Source organism: Amblyomma americanum, chromosome 1 (assembly GCF_052857255.1).
Source record: "Amblyomma americanum isolate KBUSLIRL-KWMA chromosome 1, ASM5285725v1, whole genome shotgun sequence".
In the NCBI taxonomy this organism is placed as follows: Eukaryota; Metazoa; Arthropoda; class Arachnida; order Ixodida; family Ixodidae; genus Amblyomma; species Amblyomma americanum.
In genome coordinates, this window is record NC_135497.1 from 224,650,484 (window position 1) to 224,671,629 (window position 21,146).

Genomic DNA, 21,146 nt, shown 5'->3' on the forward strand with positions numbered 1-21,146 from the left:
GTGCTTTAGCGGTGCTCAGCGCGGGTGAAGCTTGCGTTCTGGATGATGGGACCGCAATCCCGGCTCCTGTTTCTATGCTCGAAGCTCCTATGTCGCCGAATACGATGTCGCTCCAGCGCGAACAGCACTGGACAACGAGGGTTAAAGTGTTCTAACAGCTATGTCCCTTCCTTTCACAAGCACAGCCTCTGTTGCCGGAATTCAGGCACCGGACTGCTCTTATCTATTTAGTTTACACCTGGAACTTTGCTTCCCGTGAGAAGCAGCGCCTCAAAGGATGAACTATTCCTACCTCTATCTTATAGAGTGCGCCAAAAAGCACTGGCCGAGATCGCCCATCTCTGCTTCTCTTCAGTTCGCATCTGCAGTTGCTCAGGAAGGAACTTGAGCTTTCGGAACTGTAACCGTGCATGAGAAAAGCAGAAATTTCTGGGAGCACTGAGTTTCTGGCCCATGCCTCTTAGGAACCGGCGATATTTCACGCAGTGGGGTGACAATACGGGACAACAGTGACCGGTGGTGTGCGTGCTCCACTTCAATTTTTTTTCGCCTGAAACAAAAACATTTCGATAAATACCCCTGAGCGAGATGCCAATAGTTCTGGCTATCAACTGCGCAGTCGTTTACAATTTTACTTAAATCGTCGAAAAAAAAGATATAAATATTTAAATTAAAAACTGACTGACCATCATTCGATTGGTGGGGAAGGACATGCGGTTAGCGTAAGTGGCTCGAACTGAAATTACTCTCATCAAGACCAAAGGGGCAGAATTCATCAGTTGTCGCCTCCCTGTCGGTGCAGGTTTAAGGTGCCATTGATCGCACGAAGTGAGGCCAGAGGTTTTGTCCTTAATGACCCAACTAACGCTAACGCATCAAAGCTCTCCCTCCTCTTCACTTTTCTCATTCAGCGCGGTTGAGGTGACCACCGAGAAGTGAGGCATTCACTGCGCCTCTCCTTTCCTCACAACCGATTTCCATTCTATCTTCCGTCTTTCATTTTCTCCATCCCTGCCCGCAAAGCTCGGTTGAGGTGTCCACCGAAAATTTAGAGACAATCATTGCGCCTCTCCTTTCCTTTTCATTTTTTGGATTCCTCTCCTCCACTCTTACCCCAAGGCTTCAAACTGGCCACGCGTTCGAACTCGGGTTCGCACGTGCAAGTGCCCGCGTGCTCTTGCGTTTGGAAGTGGCCGCGCTTGTGCCATTCCTTTCCATTTGTGCCAGGCTGCAAGCAACCGAAGGTCATGTTTTGCGAAGATGGCGACAGTAATTGGTACGTACTACGCACAAAAAAGAAAGAAGACAATGAAAGTGTTAGCTATGCAATGAAAGCTCCTAAAATGCTAAGTAGTACGTGTATTAAATAGCTTTCCATGATAGTTAACGGCGTTTTTAAGTTATTATGGAGCTCAAATGTTTTCAGAAAGCGTGAACGAAGTTTAATCATTCCCTGTTCGAACTGTGCTTGACCAAGAGCGACGCTAGAGTTTTATAGAAACCTGTTCAGTCGCACTGACAGAGTACAGAAAATGCGTTACTGCTGAGTTTGGAGTACAAATAGTGGAGCTTCTTATAAGCGCACTTGAAGGTCTTATAACACCCAAAGGAGACCTGTCTTCTACGTTATACCTGCATGGTTCGAATATTTTTGTCAGTCAGAGAAAAAAAATGCAAGACAGACTGCAGCACAACTCAAGAAGGAAGCGGCAAATGGCCCCCAAAGGAGGCCGTCCAGCCAATGGCGTCGACCGATCGATCGTCTTGATGCCACTTGTAAATTCCTTACCTGTTAGTGTAACACCGCAGGTGTTTGCAGATGCAACAGCAAGTTCCTTTGAGGAGCATTTTCCGCTTTTTATTAAGTTGTATCCGACTCAAGCAAGTAGCCAGGATTGTTTTTTGAAGTGAAGGTTTGGGGGGAGGGGGGAAGCCCAAGGCTATTTCTTGTATCGGGGGGGGGGTGAGAGGTCAATGAGCTATGATTTCGGGAGGGCTCCGGGCCCTTCGTCCCCACCCGTCTCCCTTTGGATGCGAGCCTGATTTCCGACTATAGAGTAAAATAATTTGGACTAAAACTGTTTGACTTCGCTCACAGATCTGTTAAAATTATTTGTGTGCCTCGTATACGCGCTGTGAACTGTGCTGCCAACCAGACCTCGAGGAGATCATTAAGTATAAACTTGCGCAGTCTGCTTTGGTAAAAAGCGCACCGCAACAAAGCGCTGGTCGTTCACGACAGTTGGAGACATACCAGTGTGACGTTCGGTAGGTTGAGGGTGTTGTACCGACATGTTATCACCAAGGCATCCCCTGCGCATCAAGCAAGGATGTCTTGAATGTAACGTGTCCGGCCGCACTTCGGTTAGTCGTCGTTTAGTTAGTCTGCCGCCTGTAAACAGCTTAACCTCTCGAAATAAAGTTCTCTTTCACTCTCTCGCAAGCCAATAGAGGCTAATTCTGGCAATAACGGTAACCGCAACACCTCGTTCATGACAATAACGAGCCCCGAACAACCTTGTAGCCTTTATTGCCGACACTTTTTAGAGCTACAAAATCTCTCATAATTCAACACAGGTGCCTCTAAATTATCCAGTGAAAGAATATCTTGTGCTCCAGTGGAATCGCTTTCTTTCTTTCAAATGCATAGTCCCGCACTGCCATACGAGCATTATCACTGCAGAGGTATATGTCGTATGATAAGCGGCCCAATACACCTTGAAAAACTTACGAAAGCAGTTACCATCACTGACTCTGTGCACTGTTAGGACCGGTCTCTGCATTGCTCAACGGAACCTTGAACTAGATCGGCTTTCCAGGAATTTATGTGTGAGACATTCTGCGCTGGTGTAAAAATCAGGATATATACTGTTCCCGGCTACCGAGGAATAACCGGCAGAAATACTGCGTGTGCAGCCAATAATGACATTCGCATTGCTACACCTGTTCCATTTCTTGATCTGCGGATGTTTGTTCACAAAAAACAATTAGATTTCTGGCAGCTATAATAGAACTAGGAGATATTGAACAAATGACACTGCAAAACCGCGCCTCTTTGCTTCTCTGACTAAAAGGCGGCAAAACTGGATTGCATTTATGTAGGTTGCAGGTGAGCATTACGCCCCTTCGTACCTATAAAGGGCGTATCATTTACGGCTGTTAGCAATTTTTAAAAGCAGGTTTTTGAGTTAGAAGAGCGCTTTCTTCAGCAAAGAACTGCCAGCGGTTGTGTGCATCAAATACAGCTGTGTTAACTAGCAGGCCGGTTAATTATTAAATAATATACGTTTTAACGATTAAAGTTAAGCTTCTTATTTACTGAGAGGCTTGTAGCCCACCGCAAGTAATATCGATAACAGTGTTTAGATTTCCGAAAATACCATTCTCGATGCTGCTGCAGCGCAAGGAATTTTAGGGCAGCACACGGGCGAAACCGGAATCTCGCGGCCAGAGAAGGGGCTAGCCACGCCTGTGGGCTTGGGTAAGGTGGCTAGATTAGCTTGGGTGCCTCGGTGGCCAGCGCCCTACGGACCAAAAATCCGGCGAGCGAAGCGGATTCGGCCGCTTTTGACGCCTAGCGAGGCGGAAAGCGGTGCGGCGAGGGCGATCGGGCTGGACCCAATTTTTCGCGTTCGCCGCCGCCGCGGCGAAAAACATGGCGGCGCCCGTCGACGCAGACACCTCGCCTCGGAATGAATTCGTCGTTGTTGCGGCCTTTCTCAGCGCGTTCACTGGCCATAAATCGGACACCGGTACATCGCTTCGTCTCACCTCAGCTATAAGCAAAAGTATAAGTGATAAATTTGCTTTATTTTTATTTAGAGTGACGATTCTGCCGCTACTAGGCCTAAGAGGAGCGCCGGTTTTGTTGACAGTACTAGTTCCCCTCCTGACAAGCAGGTGGCGCCACTAGGCTGGGCGTTTCGTTGCGAGTCTGTCTGCATACGCTGAACTAAAAATGGGAATGTGCCTTCGTTTACGTACGCAAGCGTGCATACGGTTATGGTACACAGACAACATCGATTTATGCTCTTTTCTAACCATATCTGTGTACGCCGCGAGCGGTGACGTGGTGGCCGGGAAGAGTGTGGAAAAACTAGAAACAGCGGCGGCGCGGCGGTTCCGCCTCGCCCGGGCGTCAACAGATGAGAACAGTTCCTAGTTTTGCCGGCGAGCGAAGCGGATTCGCTCGCCGGATTTTTGGAGAAGTGTGAACGCGCCCTAAGTGTACGGGCGCGCGTCACACAGCGGCGCACCTGTCACGTCTCTCTGCCCCCTCGTCGCTCCCACTCGGGCACGTGCACCAGGGCGCTGCGGAAAGAGCAGTTCACAATCGCACCGCTGTGTGATGCGCTCTCGGAGGCGCGCCTATCGCTGTCACGCGCCGCGCGGTTCCGGTTTCGCGGGAGTGCTGCCCCAAAATTCCTTGCGCTGCAGCAGCAACGAGACTGTCATTTTTGAAAATCTAAAGACTTTTATCAACATTAATTTAGGTAAGCTACAAGCCGCTCAGTAAATTAGAACCCTAACATTATAGGGCCCGGCATAAGATGATGACATAGTTCAAGTGGAGGAAGGAGGTACCCTGGTTGGAATACGTGTGTTTTTTATCGGAGCTGCCTTTAAACTACACACATACGTCTTGATTAATGCAGAAATGCATTGTCACATCCACATTCGCGAAAACTATGAGAATAAGAAGGCATGGTAGCACTCGAGCTTGACCGTGCTTAATTACCATTGCAAAGAAGGAGGTTATGAGAATTCATGGTAAGTGAACAGCGTAACAAAGGCAGCACAAAGGCAAGACAAGCCTTTGTCCTGCCTTTGTTGCGCTGTTCACCCACCATGAATGCTTACCAACTCGCGCAAATTTCAGCTTTACTCAATGTGAGGTCATGAGAAGTTAGGCACGTTCATTCCTGTAATAGTTTCTTGCAGAATTCGCGGACATGGCTGTAAATTTCTTTACCGGGCCATGCCTCACCTTTCACTTTGCCCTGTATTCCACGTTTGATTATGTCATCGTGCCCTCTTGCGGTTTTTAAACCCATCCATCGCTATTGTGATTAAATTTTTGTCATCTCTGAGCAGAATTTCCAACAAGCTATCTTCGTGCTCGAGAGACAACCCCGCGCCCTTGTTACGGGAGGTAAAGAAAAAAATTTAGCTCTGGTTAACCCTAGTTGAATTGCGAAAGCTTCGTTGCCTCGGTACGTCGTCTACAGCACGCACGCACGCACGCACGCACGCACGCACGCACGCGCACGCGCACGCGCACACACACACACACACACACACACACACACACACACACACACACACACACACACACACACACACACACACACACACACACACACACACACACACACACACACACACACACACACACACACACACACACACACACACACACACACACACACACACACACACACACACACACACACACACACACACACACACACACACACACACACACACACACACACACACACACACACACACACACACACACACACACACACACACACACACACACACACACACACACACACACACACACACACACACACACACACACACACACACACACACACACACACACACACACACACACACACACACACACACACACACACACACACACACACACACACACACACACACACACACACACACACACACACACACACACACAGTAGCGAACCATGACGGCCGCGCCTGATGCCGCAAAGGCAGATCATTGACCAAGCGCCGATGAAGACGAGGCGCCGGTGAAAGACGAAGTTTCGCCGCGCTGCACGAGATCGCTTGGCTTTTGGAGTGGCCGTCGGCGCTTCCCGCTGTCCTGCTCGCCGTTTTGTGTCGCCCGCCGTGAACTCTTTCCCCTGACCAATTTGTGTACAAACCCCCTTTCACTTGGTGGAGGTGCGGATTTGCTGACGCCCTGCAGCTTCGAAGTCGTACGCTTCCGATCATCACCATGCCCAAAGATTCCAGCCCCACATCTGCCGCACTGCCACCGACCGTCGTCTGCGCTGGAGATTTGCGCCAGCGCGATCCTGCTGTATTCAGTGGAACCGGGGACCATGACGTCGAGGACTGGTTAACCTCGTACGAGCGGGTAAGCACCCATAACAAATGGGACGATGCCCTCAAACTGAACAACGTCATCTTCTACCTTACGGACGTTGCGAATCTGCGGTACCGCAACCATGAGGCTGACATCACATCGTGGACCGCCTTGCCCAATGCCAAAGCTACGACGAACTACGCAAACGCCGTCTTCTCACTCGCTCTCCACTCTCGCACCCGCAGCCGCTGGGGGCTTTGACGTCTGACTCCTACCACTCGCCACTGTTACCCCAGATAAAGCAGTTTGTTCGCGAAGAAGTTGCTCGTCAGCTCTCTCTCGTCCACCCGAGTCCTGACGCTTCCTCTCCTCTTATGCCTTCGCTTCAGCGCGTCATCCGAGAACAAGTCGCCGAGGCTCTTCCTACCCTGCCTGAAGTTCGTTCCGTCCCTCCTTTGTCGTACGCTGAAGCTGCGGCACATTATAGCCCCTCCACTCCTGTGGCGGCGCCCTTGACGTACGCCGCCGTGGCTGTGCGGCCTCGGCCTATATATGGCGTTTTCACCTAGTCCGCCTGTACTGCGTCCGGCACCGGTCCGACCAGCGGCACCACTTCATCCTCCCTCTTCGCCACATTACAACCCTTGGCGCACACCGGACAATCGTTCTATATGCTTTTCGTGCGGTTTCCCTGGCCACGTGGCCCGCCACTGTCGTCGCCGCATGGTCGCCCCTCCAGCGTTTGCGCCTTCTGCCAGCTCACCTCAGGTGCTTCGGGATGCTCAACCTCCGGAAGCGTACGCCAGCGACCAGCGTCCGTATACGACCCGTCGATCCCCGTCCCCATGTCGCCGTTCACTGTCGCCTATGCGCCGTCGCCCTACGTCCGCTGACGAGGGAACTAGGTTCCGCAGTTCCAGAGGCAAGAACTGCGTGCTCTTCGAACAGTTCAAGGCCTCATCATTCTCCCACGGACGTTCTAGTGGTGTCTGTCGACGGTCCGTCTGTGTCCGCGCTTGTCGACACGGGTGCTGCTGGCTGTGTCAGTGATTGGTGAGATACTGTGCCGTCGCCTACGGAAAGAGACGACGCCATTTTCTGATTTGTGGCTTCGCACCTTTGGCCACATGCACAGCGCGGGTTGTCATCGCTGACATTTTGTACAGTGCCAAATTCTTGGTCTTGCCGTCTTGTTCCCACGACGTGATTCTCGGGTGGGACTTCCTGTCAAAAAATAACGCCGTGATCGATTGCGCCCGCGCTGAGGTAGAATTTTCTGCATTGTGCGTCGAACTGGCCGACGACCTCCATTTCGTGTGTCCGCAGAAGCTCACCGTCACTGAAGACGTCCATATCGCTCCGGAGGATTAAGCGCTTGTATCCCTCTCGTGCCCTGCCACGCCGGCCGTCACCGTTTTATTTACGCCGTCTTCTTGCTTTGTCCACCGCAAAAACCTCCCACTGCCGTCTACTTTTCTCGATGTTCACGGAGGTCTCACGAAGATGCTTATCAACAATCCATCTTCTTGCCCGCTTACCCTGCTACGTGGCGAATCTCCTGGTTCAATTCAACCTGCCCACATTCTCTCTGACCTGGATGCCCCCGTTAACTCCCACCGTTTCTCCATCAACGCCCTTCATTCCGATTTGGCACCTGATCCATTGCCCGACGCCGCTATCCAAGCCGCCATCGACGACGCTCTTCCTTCCGCCCACCGGACGCAGCTCTCAGCCCTTCTGCACACGTTTCGCTCCGCTTTCGACGTCGCCCACACTCCTCTAGGCCGGACTTCCACCGTCGCTCATCGCATAGAGACTGATTCTCACCCGCCTTTTCGACAGCGGCCATATCGTGTGTCGGCAGCAGAGCGCCGCGTGATTAGCGAACAAGTTGAGGACATGCTACACCGTGGTGTCATCCGTCCGTCTCACAGACCTTGGTCTTCGCCAGTGGTACTTGTAAAGAAGAAAGATGGCTCAATCAGATTTGTGTGTCGACTACCGCCGCCTCAACAAAATTACCCACAAGGCCAATTACCCTCTTCCCCGCATCGACGACGCTCTTGATTGCCTCCAAAGCGCTGAGTACTTTTCTTCCCTTGACCTACGTTCCGGCTACTGGCAAGTACCGATGGCTGCACCTGACAGAGAAAACACAGCATTTGTTACACCCGACGGACTCTACGAGTTCAATGTGATGCCGTTCGGTCTGTGCAACGCACCCGCCACATTCGAAAGGATGATGGATAACTTCTTGCGGAAGTTCAAGTGACAGATATGCCTCTGCTACTTGGACGACATTGCTGTCTTTTCTGCCGATTTCACCACGCACCTCGCACGCTTACGACAGGTTTTGACTTACCTGACTGAGGCCGGCCTGCAGCTGAATCTCAAGAAGTGCCACTTCGCCGCTCGGAAGTTCATCATCTTGGGGCACATCGTCTCCAAAAAAGGCATTCTCCCTGATCCGGCCAAGCTCCGTGCTGTGGCGCAATTTCCTAAACCTCTGTCGCTCAAGAAACTTCGAAGCTTCATAGGTTTGTGTTCATATTTCCGGCGCTTCGTACGCAATTTCGCGTCGATCATTGCGCCACTGACGAAGCTACTTGGCGGAAACAATGACACGTCGGGCTGGCCGGCCGAGTGCGACGAAGCGTTCACTACCCTGCGCCATCTTTTGACTTCGCCGCCAATACTCCGACACTATGACCCAAAAGCACCTACCGAGGTCCATACGGAAACGAGTGGCATTGGCCTCGGAGCTGTCTTGGCTCAGCGAAAAGATGGGTTTGAAGAATACGTAGTTGCGTATGCAAGTCGCGTGCTGAATCCAACTATTCCGTCACGGAGAAGGAATGTTTAGCTATTGTATGGGCACTAACAAAATTCCGGTCCTATCTGTACGGTCGCCGGTTTGACGTCGTCACGGACAACCATGCGCTCTGCTGGTTATCGTCTATTAAAGATTCATCCTGTCGCCTCGCTCGATGGGCTCTTCGCCTTCAAGAGTTTGACATTCGCGTCATCTACCGTTCCGGCCGTAAGCACATGGATGCCGATGCTTTGTCTCGGTCTCCCATTCCCAGCGACGCTGCCTGCTCCTCGGCGACAGATCCCGTGCTTTCGTCTCTTACCATCACTGATATGCCTGCGGAGCAGCGGAAAGACCCGTGGCTTGCTTCCCTAATAGACGCCGTGTCTTCGTCACAAAACGTTGCGCCTTCAAGAATATTACGGCGTCAAGCTCCGCACTTTGCCCTCCGGGACGGCATTCTATACCGCCGCAACTACATGCCTGATGGTCGGCGGTGGCTTCTCCCAATTCCCCGCCATTTACGATCTCAAATTTGCGCCTCTTACCACACCGACCCTCAGTGTGCGCACACTGGTGTTCTGAAAACATTCAAAAGACTTTCTCAGCGCTACTATTGGCGCGGCATGTACGCCTATGTTCGGAAATACGTCCGATCGTGCATCGCATGTCAGCGGCGGAAGACCTCGGCTCCTCGTGTGACCGGCCCATTGAAACCACTCCCTCGCCCGGCACGTCCCTTCGATCGTGTTGGCGTTGACCTTTACGGCCCGCTTCCCTGTACGGTCTCTGGGAACCGCTGGATTATCGTCGGCATCGACCACCTCACCCGGTATGCCGAGACAGCCGCCCTTCCTGCTGCTACTGTCCGCGAAGTTGCGATGTTCCTGTTGCATCATTTTGTTCTTCGCCATGGTGCTCCGCGCGAGATCCTGAGTGACAGAGGCCGCGTCTTCCTTTCCCACGTCGTTGAAGCTCTGCTTACCGAATGTCGCATCGTACATCGGACCACCACTGCCTACCATCCCCAAACGAACGGGCTAACCGAGCGCTTCAATCGTACTCTCGGAGACATGCTCACGATGTACAGTACTCACGGATTGAAATAGGACATTCGGAGCGCTAGCCTTGCAGTGCCACGCAGGCATGTGGTAAACCACAGGCCGGCTGATTGGCTACTGGAAGGAACAATTCTGCTTTGTAGATGTTCTCCCTCTCACGCCATACCACAATGCACCACCTTGGTTCCATGAGCGTCTACGGGCGGCGCTCCATGAAGCGACGGCCACGCGCTCCGAATGTCCTATTTCAATCCGTGAGTACTGTACGTCGCAGCGGATTAGACCAACTGGGACGCTGTCCTTCCTTTCGTGACGTACGCGTACAACACCGCCACGCAGTCAATCACCGGTTTTACCCCTTTCTTCCTGCTGTATGGGCGTGAGCCGTCGTCCACGATGGATACCATCTTGCCATATACTCCTGACGCCTCCGAGTGGGCGCCCCTCTCTGAAGTCGCAAAGCATGCGGAGGAATGCCGCCAGTTGGCGCGCTCTTTTACCTCGGCATCCCAAGGCCACCAAAAGCATCGCCACGATAACGATAACAGGCAACACGTTTTTCCGATGGGATCCCTGGTTCGGCTCTGGGTTCCAGGCACACCACCAGGATCGTCGTCGAAATTCCGTACAGAATACCACGGCCCTTATCGCGTCGTCCAGCAAACGTCGCCTGTGAATTACATCGTGGAGCCGCTCAACCCCTCTTCGGACTTGCGCCATCGCGGCCGAGAAACCGTCCATGTCAGCCGCCTGAAGACCTACTACGACCCGCTCACCTTGTCCTCACCATAGATCGCCAGGGTGGCTCCTCTTCGTTCCCGGGGCAGTTGTAGCGAACCATGACGGCCGCGCCTGATGCCGCATAGGCAGATCATTGACCAAGCGCCGATAAAGACGAGGCGCCGGTGAAAGACGAAGTTTCGCCGCGCTGCACGAGATCGCTTGGCTTTTGGAGTGGCCGTCGGCGCTTCCTGCTGTCCTGCTCGCCGTTTTGGGTCGCCCGCCGTGAACTGTTTCCCCTGATCTATTTGTGTACAAACGCTCTTTCGATATATATATATATATATATATATATATATATATATATATATATATATATATATATATATATATATATATATATATATATATATATATATATATATATATATATATATATATATATATATATATATATATATATATATATATATATATATATACCCCGGGAGGCGACACCTCCTCTCCCTCTACCCCAGCGGAGCACATCTGGTGGAGCGAGCGGCGACGGCAGCGGCGTGGACGGCGGCGCCATCTTTTGGAGCGCGGCTGCGGCGTTGCAAGGCAACGGCGGCTCAAGGTCAGGCCACGCGCATACGGCTGAAGTACGCGACGAGCCGAAATGGCTGGCTGGCTGGAGTAGAAAAGCTTTCGCTTTAAAAAGAAGAAATATGCTGCCGTGCATAGAAGAGTGAAAAGCACTTAGCTTGGAGGTCTAAGAAACTGGCAATAGCTGTCCACGATTTCACTAGCTGCAAGTCACGCGAGAAGAGTTACGTTTTATATTTGAACACCAGCGCCAAAGCCGCTTGGAGCACTAACACCTGTCCGGACATAGCTGACTGGATGAGGCGGTTCGCTACACAGCTCTTCTTCACGTCCTTTACACATTTTCTAGGCGACAAAAAATTGCTGTTAACAAGCCCGTGATTCGAGTGCCCATGAATGTAGTTTCCCATTGCGATAAAAACGCGGATCTGGAATAGTCTGTTGCACAGTAAGGGCAAAGCCTGCAAGTACAGCGCTCCTCAAAGCAACGGCGGGGGTTTGTGCTATTCCGAGCGTTCTGTTCGGAGCTGCGCGGGTTTCTTTGTTATCGGGTTTGTGTAAGAAGCCGTGTAGCCCTTTTGAGCACTTGCCTGAAGCTTGTGAAAGGGCGTATATTGAAACGCGAACAATATATGACCAAGCGCACGCACTATTTCCCGTTTCTGCTTTCCCTCCGGTTGCAAATCCCGTGTTCTCGTTGTGACGCAAATAGTCTTTCTCGCCCAATTTATATATACTAAGCAAAATGTACTCATCGCAATACAGAGACACCTGTCCGTGGTGCGGAGCCATACCCACACTCTACCACATCACATGGGAATGCGAACGTAACGAGGCATTTCACAAACACAAACACCCGAGTGCGGAGCAATGGGAGAGCCGTCTCACCAGCAGCGAGCTCACGGCCCAGAGGGCCTTTATAGAGCACGCGACCGGTGCAGCACGACTCAGTGGAGCCTTGGAATAGGGGCCCACCCTTGCTGAAAGAAGACTCTAGTCGCCGGCGCAAGCACGAAGACGACGGAGCCTTCGATCCGCGAATCCCTTTGGAAATCAATAAATGTTTTCACTCACTCACTCACTCACTCACTCACTCACTCACTCACTCACTCACTCACTCACTCACTCACTCACTCACTCACTCACTCACTCACTCACTCACTCACTCACTCACTCACTCACTCACTCACTCACTCACTCACTCACTCACTCACTCACTCACTCACTCTCGCGTTAAGTATCCGGTTACGCTGTCATTTCGCACCCGGGCACTAAGCAACAACGCATAAGGTTTGTCATTTGGTCTCCACAGCGTTACTAAAGCTCGCGGTTTGAATATGTGCCACTAATTAGTGTTGTCATGCACGGGCACGTAAGGGCATGAGCTGCAGCCTCCGCTTGAGCATCCGTATCTCCTGGAAGTACGTGCTGAAGTGGCCGTCGCGAGCCATCTCGGCAGCTCGGCACCGCCGCGCACGTGGCGCACCCAGACCCGCTCACCGGTCAGGTGGGTGTGCATGCAGTTGCGCTGCCACCAGAGTGATGCCCGACTTGGGGAGCGCCTGCGAACCCGCGCAGCCATCATGTGCAGACGAAACCGGTAACAGAGTTTTTGCACTGCGCCACAGTCAATCGTACGGCCAGCTCAACAAGGCAGCCGCGCACCATGCAAAACCACGAAAGAAGCTTTGGACCCCCTTCGAGGCACTGAAGCGGATGCTCCACCCGCCTGTATAGATGGCCGACGAACGCGCTTCACTGTATTTCACGAGAAAGCAACTAGATTACTTAAGTGATATTAGCGCATAAGTTAAGCAGATCCGAAGGGTACATCGATGCGTTACCGCACAAAATAGTTGTTCTGGAGTTCTGCCTTTTTTTTTCCCAATGAGCAAGACTAAATTACGAGTTGCTAAGCAAGATAGACACGCCTCACGCGAGCACTACTCGCAACAGAACTGGTCACTCGGGGTGGGAATCGACGGCGGCAGGTGCTTTTTTTTATACGTCTTTATTTCTGCATAAAATAGGCCTGGCCTTGCGGCAGAAATGAGGGGCTTCATGGGGGTGGAGGAGGGGGAGGAGGGCCGGTCTCCACTTCTTCGAAGTGGGGTGGTCCTGTGGACGGCTCTGCGAAGAAACGGCCAGGCCCTTCTTCTTCCTTGAAGTATAGGAGAAAAGCCCGCCAGAGCCGGAGTGCGTCCGATGATCCGATGTGTAATGGTGGATCGACCCATTCCTGCAAGGTGCCAGGTCGGTGCCCGCCCAGGGACTGAAGTGCTCGCTCCCGCACCACGTCAAAAGCAGGGCAGCGCCACAAAAGGTGTTCGGCCGTGCCTCTGGCCGGGCATGCCGGGCATTGAGGGGTCGGGTATGAGTGCGGGTTGATGAGGTTGAGCTTTGCTGGCGACAGAAGCTGGCCAGTCTGGGAGCGGCGGAGGAGTACCGCCTCTGCCCTTCGGAAAGTTCTAGGTGGGCGGCGGTATAATTGCTCAGGGTTCGCCACGTGCTGGAGGATGCGGCGGCGATAGCATAGTGCGCGATGCCATGTCTCGGCCCTATCCATAGGAGGTGACGACGGATGTGCAACGTCATCACGGGCCCAAGAAGCGGAAACGAGTGTGCATTCAGGCAAAGGTGCGGAAAGAGCTGCAGCGCGCGCTGCCTGGTGTGCCTTTTCGTTTCCAGTGATTCCTTCGTGTGCAGGAATCCATCTAATAACAATAGTGTAGCCCTCCTCTCGCAGGCGTCGGGCTTCAGTTCGAATTGCGCTAAGAACGGCATAGTCTGCTCCCTCCGCGCGGCATGCGGTGTACGCTGCTTGCGAATCAGTGTAAACATGGTAGGTGCATAGAGCCGGATCCTGTCGATCTACTATTCGAGTAATGGCAAGGCGTATGGCAATGAGTTCGAGATTAGTGACAGTGTGTTCTTCGGAGAGCCGTTCAACTATTGTGGTATCTGACTCAGAGTCGTGACAAGCTATTGCGGCGCCAAGTTGAAACTGAGCGGCATCTGTATATAGTTGGATAGCCCCTTCGTGGGCTAGCTTGTATGACATCTTCTCGTGACGTTTAGCGGCAGCTTTGCGCCTTTGGGGATTAGCTGAACTCATGTTCTTTGGTAGTGGCATACCCTCTACTAAATCGATTAGTTCCCATGGTGGGGCAGGAGACGACAGCAGCTCTAATTTGTCAGTGTTGTAGCCTAATGCCCGCAGGATCTGACGTCCAGCCGCCGTTGTGGAGAGACGGACACGCTGGGCTTGCAAGTGCTGCTCTGCCACATCCTGTAGGGCATTGATTTTGCTGCATGCGTGTAGGTCCTCTACTGGGCAGAACTGTGGTAGGCCAGTAACAAGGCGCATCGCCTTCCGATTGATTCGCTCAAGCTGAAGGCGTTGGGTCGCGTTAAGCCGCATGTAGGAATATGCATACAGTATTTTTGATGTTATGAGTGCCAGGGCTATCTGACGGAGTCCCACCTCTTTGATTCCCCACCCACGAGCAGAGACGCGGCGCATAAGATGTAAAGCCTGATGGCAACTAAGCACCGTGTTATGAATCCAGCTTTTGGCTCCTCCATCCTCGTCAATAAGCATTCCGAGTATACGGATTGTTTGTTTCCGGCAAATAACCGAGTCCCCTAAATGAAGAGAGATAAGATTTCGTTCGACCTCGGCTCGCAGCCGCGGACCGTTTATGACAGCCACGTACTCGGTTTTTTTCCGGAGAGGTTTTCATGCCACATTTATTGATGTAGTCGTGGACGGCATTAAGGCCTGTCTGCAAGGCTAATTCCTGCTCCGCAGGGGACCCAGAATTGGTCCAGAGCGTTATATCGTCCGCATACACGGCAAAATTAAGACCGGATATCGACGTTAGAATTGGCGGAAGACCTGACATCGCGATATTAAAAAGGGCCGGAGATATGACGGCGCCTTGGGGTACGCCGGTTCGGTTAGGTTGCCGTGCACCCTGAGTATCCCCAACCATTACCGAGAAAGTTCTGTCCGCAAGAAACGCTTTCACGAAGCGGTAGAGGTTCCCGCGTATCCCCACTTCCTGGAGCCGTTGAAGTATGGTAGAGTGGGGCACGGAATCAAAAGCCTTTTTGACGTCAACCCCAACAACCACCCGGAGCTGTGCGCTGCTAGGGTATGCGAGAACGTCGTTATGAAGTCTTCTCAGAATATCTTGCGCGCAGAGTCCTCGTCGAAAACCTACTTGCATAGGAGACAGGACGCTGAACTTGTCTAAGTACCATTCCAGTCTTCTTAGAGCCATACGTTCCATGACTTTACAAAGGTTGGACGTCAGTGATATCGGCCTGAGGTCTTGTAATGTCCGACTTGGCTTACCGGGTTTTGGAATTGGTATGACAACTGACTCCTTCCAGGCAGGGGGAAGAGTACCGTTGGTCCAGCATTCGTTGAATACTTTCAACAGGGCAAGTGTATGTGATTTGGGAAGGTTAAGAAGTGTTGAATAGCGTACACCATCCGGTACCGGAGCACTTTTATGGTTTGAGTCATACAAGGCTGTCTCCAGTTCGTCTAATGTGAAGGGAACGTCGTAATCATTCGATGTATCTGAGACGGGGTCCGCAGGCAAGGCATCCACCTTTTCAGGTTGGGGAAAAAAGACCTTCCCTGCTTGTATAGCTAGATCAGCCGGGGAGACGTTCAATTTCAGGGCCATGCCTTGGGAAGGGGGAATCGGCCTTTTGCGTCCAAGGACAGCTCGAAATATGTGCCAGGCCTTCGACAAGTTAACTGTTCCATTGAGCGAGTGGCACAGCAGCTGCCAATCTTGGAGAGCGAGCTGCATAGTATACTGCTCGACCTCTTGAGTAATGCGGGTGAGGGCGCGCCTACGGTAGGATGTCCGACCAGAGCGGCGGTACGCCTTGAGAGCACGAAGCCCACGATTCCACAGACTTAAAAGGTGGGAGTCCGGCTTCGGGGCATCGTATTTAACTGAAAGCTTCGTTGTGGCTTTCTTAGCACCGTTGATCTGAGTAACGAGTTCGTCTAATTCTGTGGGAACGTTCACCTCACCGAGCATTCTGCGAAAATCGTCCCATGAGACGTGCTCCTCTATTCGATGGCGTTGTTGCCGCTTTAGTGACTTTCGCCCTCGAGGGGCCCATGACACCACCACGGGATAGTGATCACTGCCCATGACATCATCAGCCCGTGACCATATGATCTCATTAGGATGGGAAACAAGTGTCAGGTCTGGAGAAGTGTCTTGTTGACCTTTGTGCTGGCCACAGCGACTGGGCAGCGTAAGGTCGTTAACGATGGTCAGTTTGTCTTTGACAATGTGCTGCCATAGATGCCTTCCCCTAGCATCTGAGCGATGATATCCACAGCTGGTGTGCATGGCATTAAAATCACCCCCAACTATAACGCGATCCTGAGGATATATCCTTAAGAAGTGTTCTATAAAAGATATATCTACTCGATATGTCGTAGTACCGAAGGATCTGGCATAAACCAAAAAAACCAATGCTTGTTGGTCCCCTTCTAATGTAAGGCGCACTCCCGCTACCTCTTGCGTCTGCGTGCACCACGCGGACGTATCAAGCTCGGTGTGGGCAGCGCGAGAGAGAACAAGTACGCATGCCTGCCCATAGGCTACTGGATTCGCGGATCGCGATCCTGGCCCCGGACGTCGGTGCTCTATGGAAGGGGTGCAGTAAGGTTTGTATCCTATTAGATTGGGCCTATTAGTACCAGTCTCCTGAAGCAGGATAGCTAGAGGAAGCGTCGGCGTGATGAACAGTCTCCTTTGAAGTTCTGCTTGTTTGCGACGGATTCCCCGGCATTTCCATTGTAAGAACCATATAGGAGAGTCCGAAGCAAAAATGTCATGAGGTTTCGCGCTAGTGCCCGCCATTTTGAAACTGGAAGGTGCGCGGAAGAGAAGATGATGTGTGCCCAATTCCGGGCTCTTGATTCGGAGAAGCCTGCGACAGTCCTAAGAGTGGAAGCATGCGCTTGATCACCTCAGCAGTGACCATTTCGATAATGTGCTTGAGTTGGCCTTCATCTAAGTGCACCGTGCGTGAGCGATCTTGCGCCAGATGCGTTTCTGCACCGCGCTGTGTAGCACGGAGAGTTTCAGCATAAGCACGGTGTATGCGTGCTTGCTTTGGCGCCGTCGCGGAATGCTCAAGAGATCTCGTTAGGGATGGAGGTGTGGCATTCCTGAGACTAGTGCTCTCAGTTTGTGTAGAGCGGCCGTGCGCATTTTCCCCTCTAGTTTTATGTTCACTGCCTCGTTCCTTTGGTAACGGCTGACTTTGTATTGGAGGGAAGTCCTCCTTACCAAGCACAATTTGCTCCGAGGGTGATCGCTGTGCGCTGGTAGGGCTCTTGTGCGCAGCCGTCGAAAACGTTTCGTTGCCATGTAGAAGCTCGGCTTGTTGCTTGCGCTCCTTTCGTCGCGATACTCGGATTCGGCGGACAATGCCGTTCCTCAGGGTTTTGGTAGCCTGTCGCCGAACAGGGCACTTCGGGTCTGTAGCTACGTGTTGACCTCCGCAATTACGGCATAGTGGTTCTGTCGGGCATACCTCGAGGTTGCCATGTGCGGGGCGACCGCAGAACGAGCATCGACGTTGGTCGACTAGTGGACACGAATTTGTCCTATGTCCGATTTTATGACAGGTCTCACATATGACAGATTTCGGGTGATAAGGTATGACCGGCAGGAGTATGCTGTATAGATGGATTTTGCGGGGAAGGCTGGAGCCCTCAAATGTTATGAGAGATGCTCCGTTCTTGCCCATTGGTCTGGCACTGATTACCTTGCACGAGTAGCACGTGAGGTTGGCCATGAGCTGTTCGCTTGTTAGCCCGTTGGCCCGATATATGACCCCGCGGATCTGGCCGGAGCGAATGGTTTCATAGACTTGTATAGATGTAGGCTTTCCAGAAATTAAGTCAGACTGCAGTCCGAGAAGATGGTCCCTGGCATGCGTATGCGATACGTCGACCGCAAACTGATTGCTTCTTTCAAGAGGTCGTACTTGAAAGTCTGAGTGAAAATGGATTTTTTGAAGCTCATCGGCAATGGCTCTGTGCAGCCAGTGTGCAGGGAGTGAGCCTAGTTGTCCAGGTGAAGTTAGCTTCATTATCACAGTATGTTTAACACAGGTTGAATTGGCAGCTGTAGCTTTGTTCTTTCGCCTAACAGGCTGCCAGTCATCCTCTTCAGAGTGGTCATTATCAGCCGAGTGATCGGTTCTGCCGAATGTGGTGACCATGGGGGCCGAGGAAGGGCCCCGCGATTGAAAATGCGTATCCGCGTAGCAACCATTTATTGCTGTCTGCGAGCGGCCAAATTTTACGCCGTGTCGTTTGTTCACCAAGCGAGCGTTTTCTTGAGTTATCTGAGAAGTGCCTAACCCCATCCTAGGCTGCTTGGCAAATTTCGAAAATGGAAAAGTGCAAGATCCTACCTGAGAATGGTTATTTCCAGGCATGTTTTCCGTGGAAAGAACAGAGAAGGGATTGGAGACAGGTATCGCCGCAACCACTTGGCTGGATTCGTCGTCCGTCATGCTTGCGTCGGCGTCAAGCACAGCGACAGATTGCGCCGCGTTATCTGTGCCGCTACGAAGCGATGTTGCCTCGGCGGCTTGCTGCGGCTCCCAGGGAGCCATGTTGGCGGCATCGGCGGTGGGCGTATCGGATGTATCCGGATGGTTTCCTGTGGTAGTCTTCGACATGGAAGCGTTGAAACTGTTGTCCACAGGTGACAAGGAACACGATGGCACGGGCCCATCCATTTTTGGGAGCCTAGCCCAAAAACGTCTGGGCCAAAAAGCTTCGAAAAGTCGGAGCGATGCGAACGTGCGTCAGTTCGAGACGGCTGCTTGCCACGGCAGGTGCTTAATGCGCAAGCTTTCAAGCGGTCAAAGCTACGAAGCTATTGCTGGTCCTGGTACCTAACTGCTGTTAAGGATCGGGAGCGCCGTGTTCGCCGGCCGATCATGTATAGGCACTGCCAGACGATAGTCAAGACGCTGACCATTCAAAAACCGGCTTGACGTGAGGATATCTTTTCGGATCCGAGCCCAAATCCGCTACTATACACGCACTTCTCGCGCTTCGGTTATCTACTACAGCCGTCTTGAAAAGAAAAAAATATTTTTTTGTAGGTGAACAGTCACCACTGTAGTGTCGGGTGAAAGACAGCGCGTGTAAATGTTTTTGGCTTCATTCAGTATACGTCGTAACATCGCACGGATTTTTATCCATAAAACATTCAAATGGGCAAGACCCGACTCAGGTTGCTCAACGGAAGAAGCAAGCCCTTTCTTCTGTATTCTCGGCGTGGCTGCAGGTAATGCATGGTAATCAGTAAAGAGTGAAATATTGTGGCGACACGCACTGCACACATTTCCGCGCAGCCTCCACCTTGTTATCATCCGGCCCAGCGCAACACGGCCACGCGCTGGACTGCGTCACCGATAAAGCACAGCGCCACCGCTGCGTCACCCGAGGCACGCGTCACCGACGGCGGCTGCAAAAACAGGCTGCCCGGCTGGAAAGGGTGGCTAGTCTACCGTCCGCTATTGAGACGAGCGTAGCGTCGGTATGCTCGTCAGCTGCCATCGGCAATCGAATAAACCCTTGCTACGTTCCTATGTTGGGATTCGTCATTCGGTAGAAACGACATCCCACATCTGGTGACCCGGACAACGGATAATAACGCATCGCTGTCCTTCAGCATCCAATGGCATCCCGCACTATTAATAACTAATTCTATATTTTATTGGGTTTAGATATCAATATTGCATAGAGGAATCGCAGGCGTTCAACACTGAAGGCGAACCCCAGTTTTTTAAAATTTATCAACATTTTGGTTGCAGTATTGGAGATACCAAACGATGAATTATGCGCGCGACATAAGCCGATACCGAAACCAACGCACGATATGTGCCGGAAGTGGCCGCACTTCGCGCCGGGACGACGTGTTTGGTTTATGGGGGTTTAACGTCCCAAAGCGACTCAGGCTATGAGAGACGCCGTAGTGAAGGGCTCCGGAAATTTCGACCACCCGGGGTTCTTTAACGTGCACTAACATCGCACAGCACACGGGCCTCTAGAATATCGCCTCCATCGAAATTCGACCGCCGCGGCCGGGATCGAACCCGCATCTTTCGGGCCAGCAGCCGAGCGCCATAACCACTCAGCCACCGCGGCGGCCGGGAGGACGTGTTTAGGGGCAAAAAACGAAGCAGTATTCCCTGGGCGTCGGGCCGATCAGAAAGTAGCCTTTCCTCTCTGCGCCGCTGGGGACAGATCGAGAGGAAGCGACACTACGAGTGCAGATCCGCGTCACGAAATAAACGTTGCCGTGCTTCGGCAGTAAATTACGAAACTTATGCAGAGTTCAGAGTTGCAGCCGTCACTGACAGCGTTCACATGCCTTTTCTCCGCTTTAATATCACCAGGAACCCAGCGGAAACTCAGTGTAGTATGCGTCTGCCAGACTACTCAAGTGGCAAGCGGCCGAATCGCGAGCACGTAACGAAGAACGCTATACGAGTCAAGTGTGCGTTTCATAATTTATAATGTAGCCGTGCATTTTTCGCGATCGAGAGGATACCCCGGCCTGAAGTAGGGCTGTATCTATTCCGGCACATGCCGCACGTCTGTTTTGGTGTGGAGCCGTGTTCTGAGCATAATTCCGTGTGTGATACCTCGAACCACCGTGTCGATTCAGAAATTTTGAAAACTAAATTCGCCTGCAATGTTGAAGGCCTCCGATTCCGCCATATGATATTGAGCCCTAAAAACAAAAATTAAACAGATATTTAGTTCATAGTAGTTAAAACAGTCTTTTAAACCCAGCTTTAATATAGATTG

General features: G+C 52.0%; 1 pseudogene across 1 annotated transcript in view; it reads right to left on the bottom strand.

The window, feature by feature from the left end:
* The window catches only part of LOC144115894 (dopamine beta-hydroxylase-like), a 71,249-nt pseudogene that overhangs the window by 11,888 nt on the left and 38,215 nt on the right, over nucleotides 1–21,146 (bottom strand). The window contains exons 4-5 of the transcript XR_013311601.1: nucleotides 12,633–12,822; nucleotides 2,255–2,334 (exon numbers count right to left, since the gene is read on the bottom strand). The product of XR_013311601.1 is annotated as a dopamine beta-hydroxylase-like (transcript). The remainder of the gene's footprint in view (nucleotides 1–2,254; nucleotides 2,335–12,632; nucleotides 12,823–21,146) is intronic.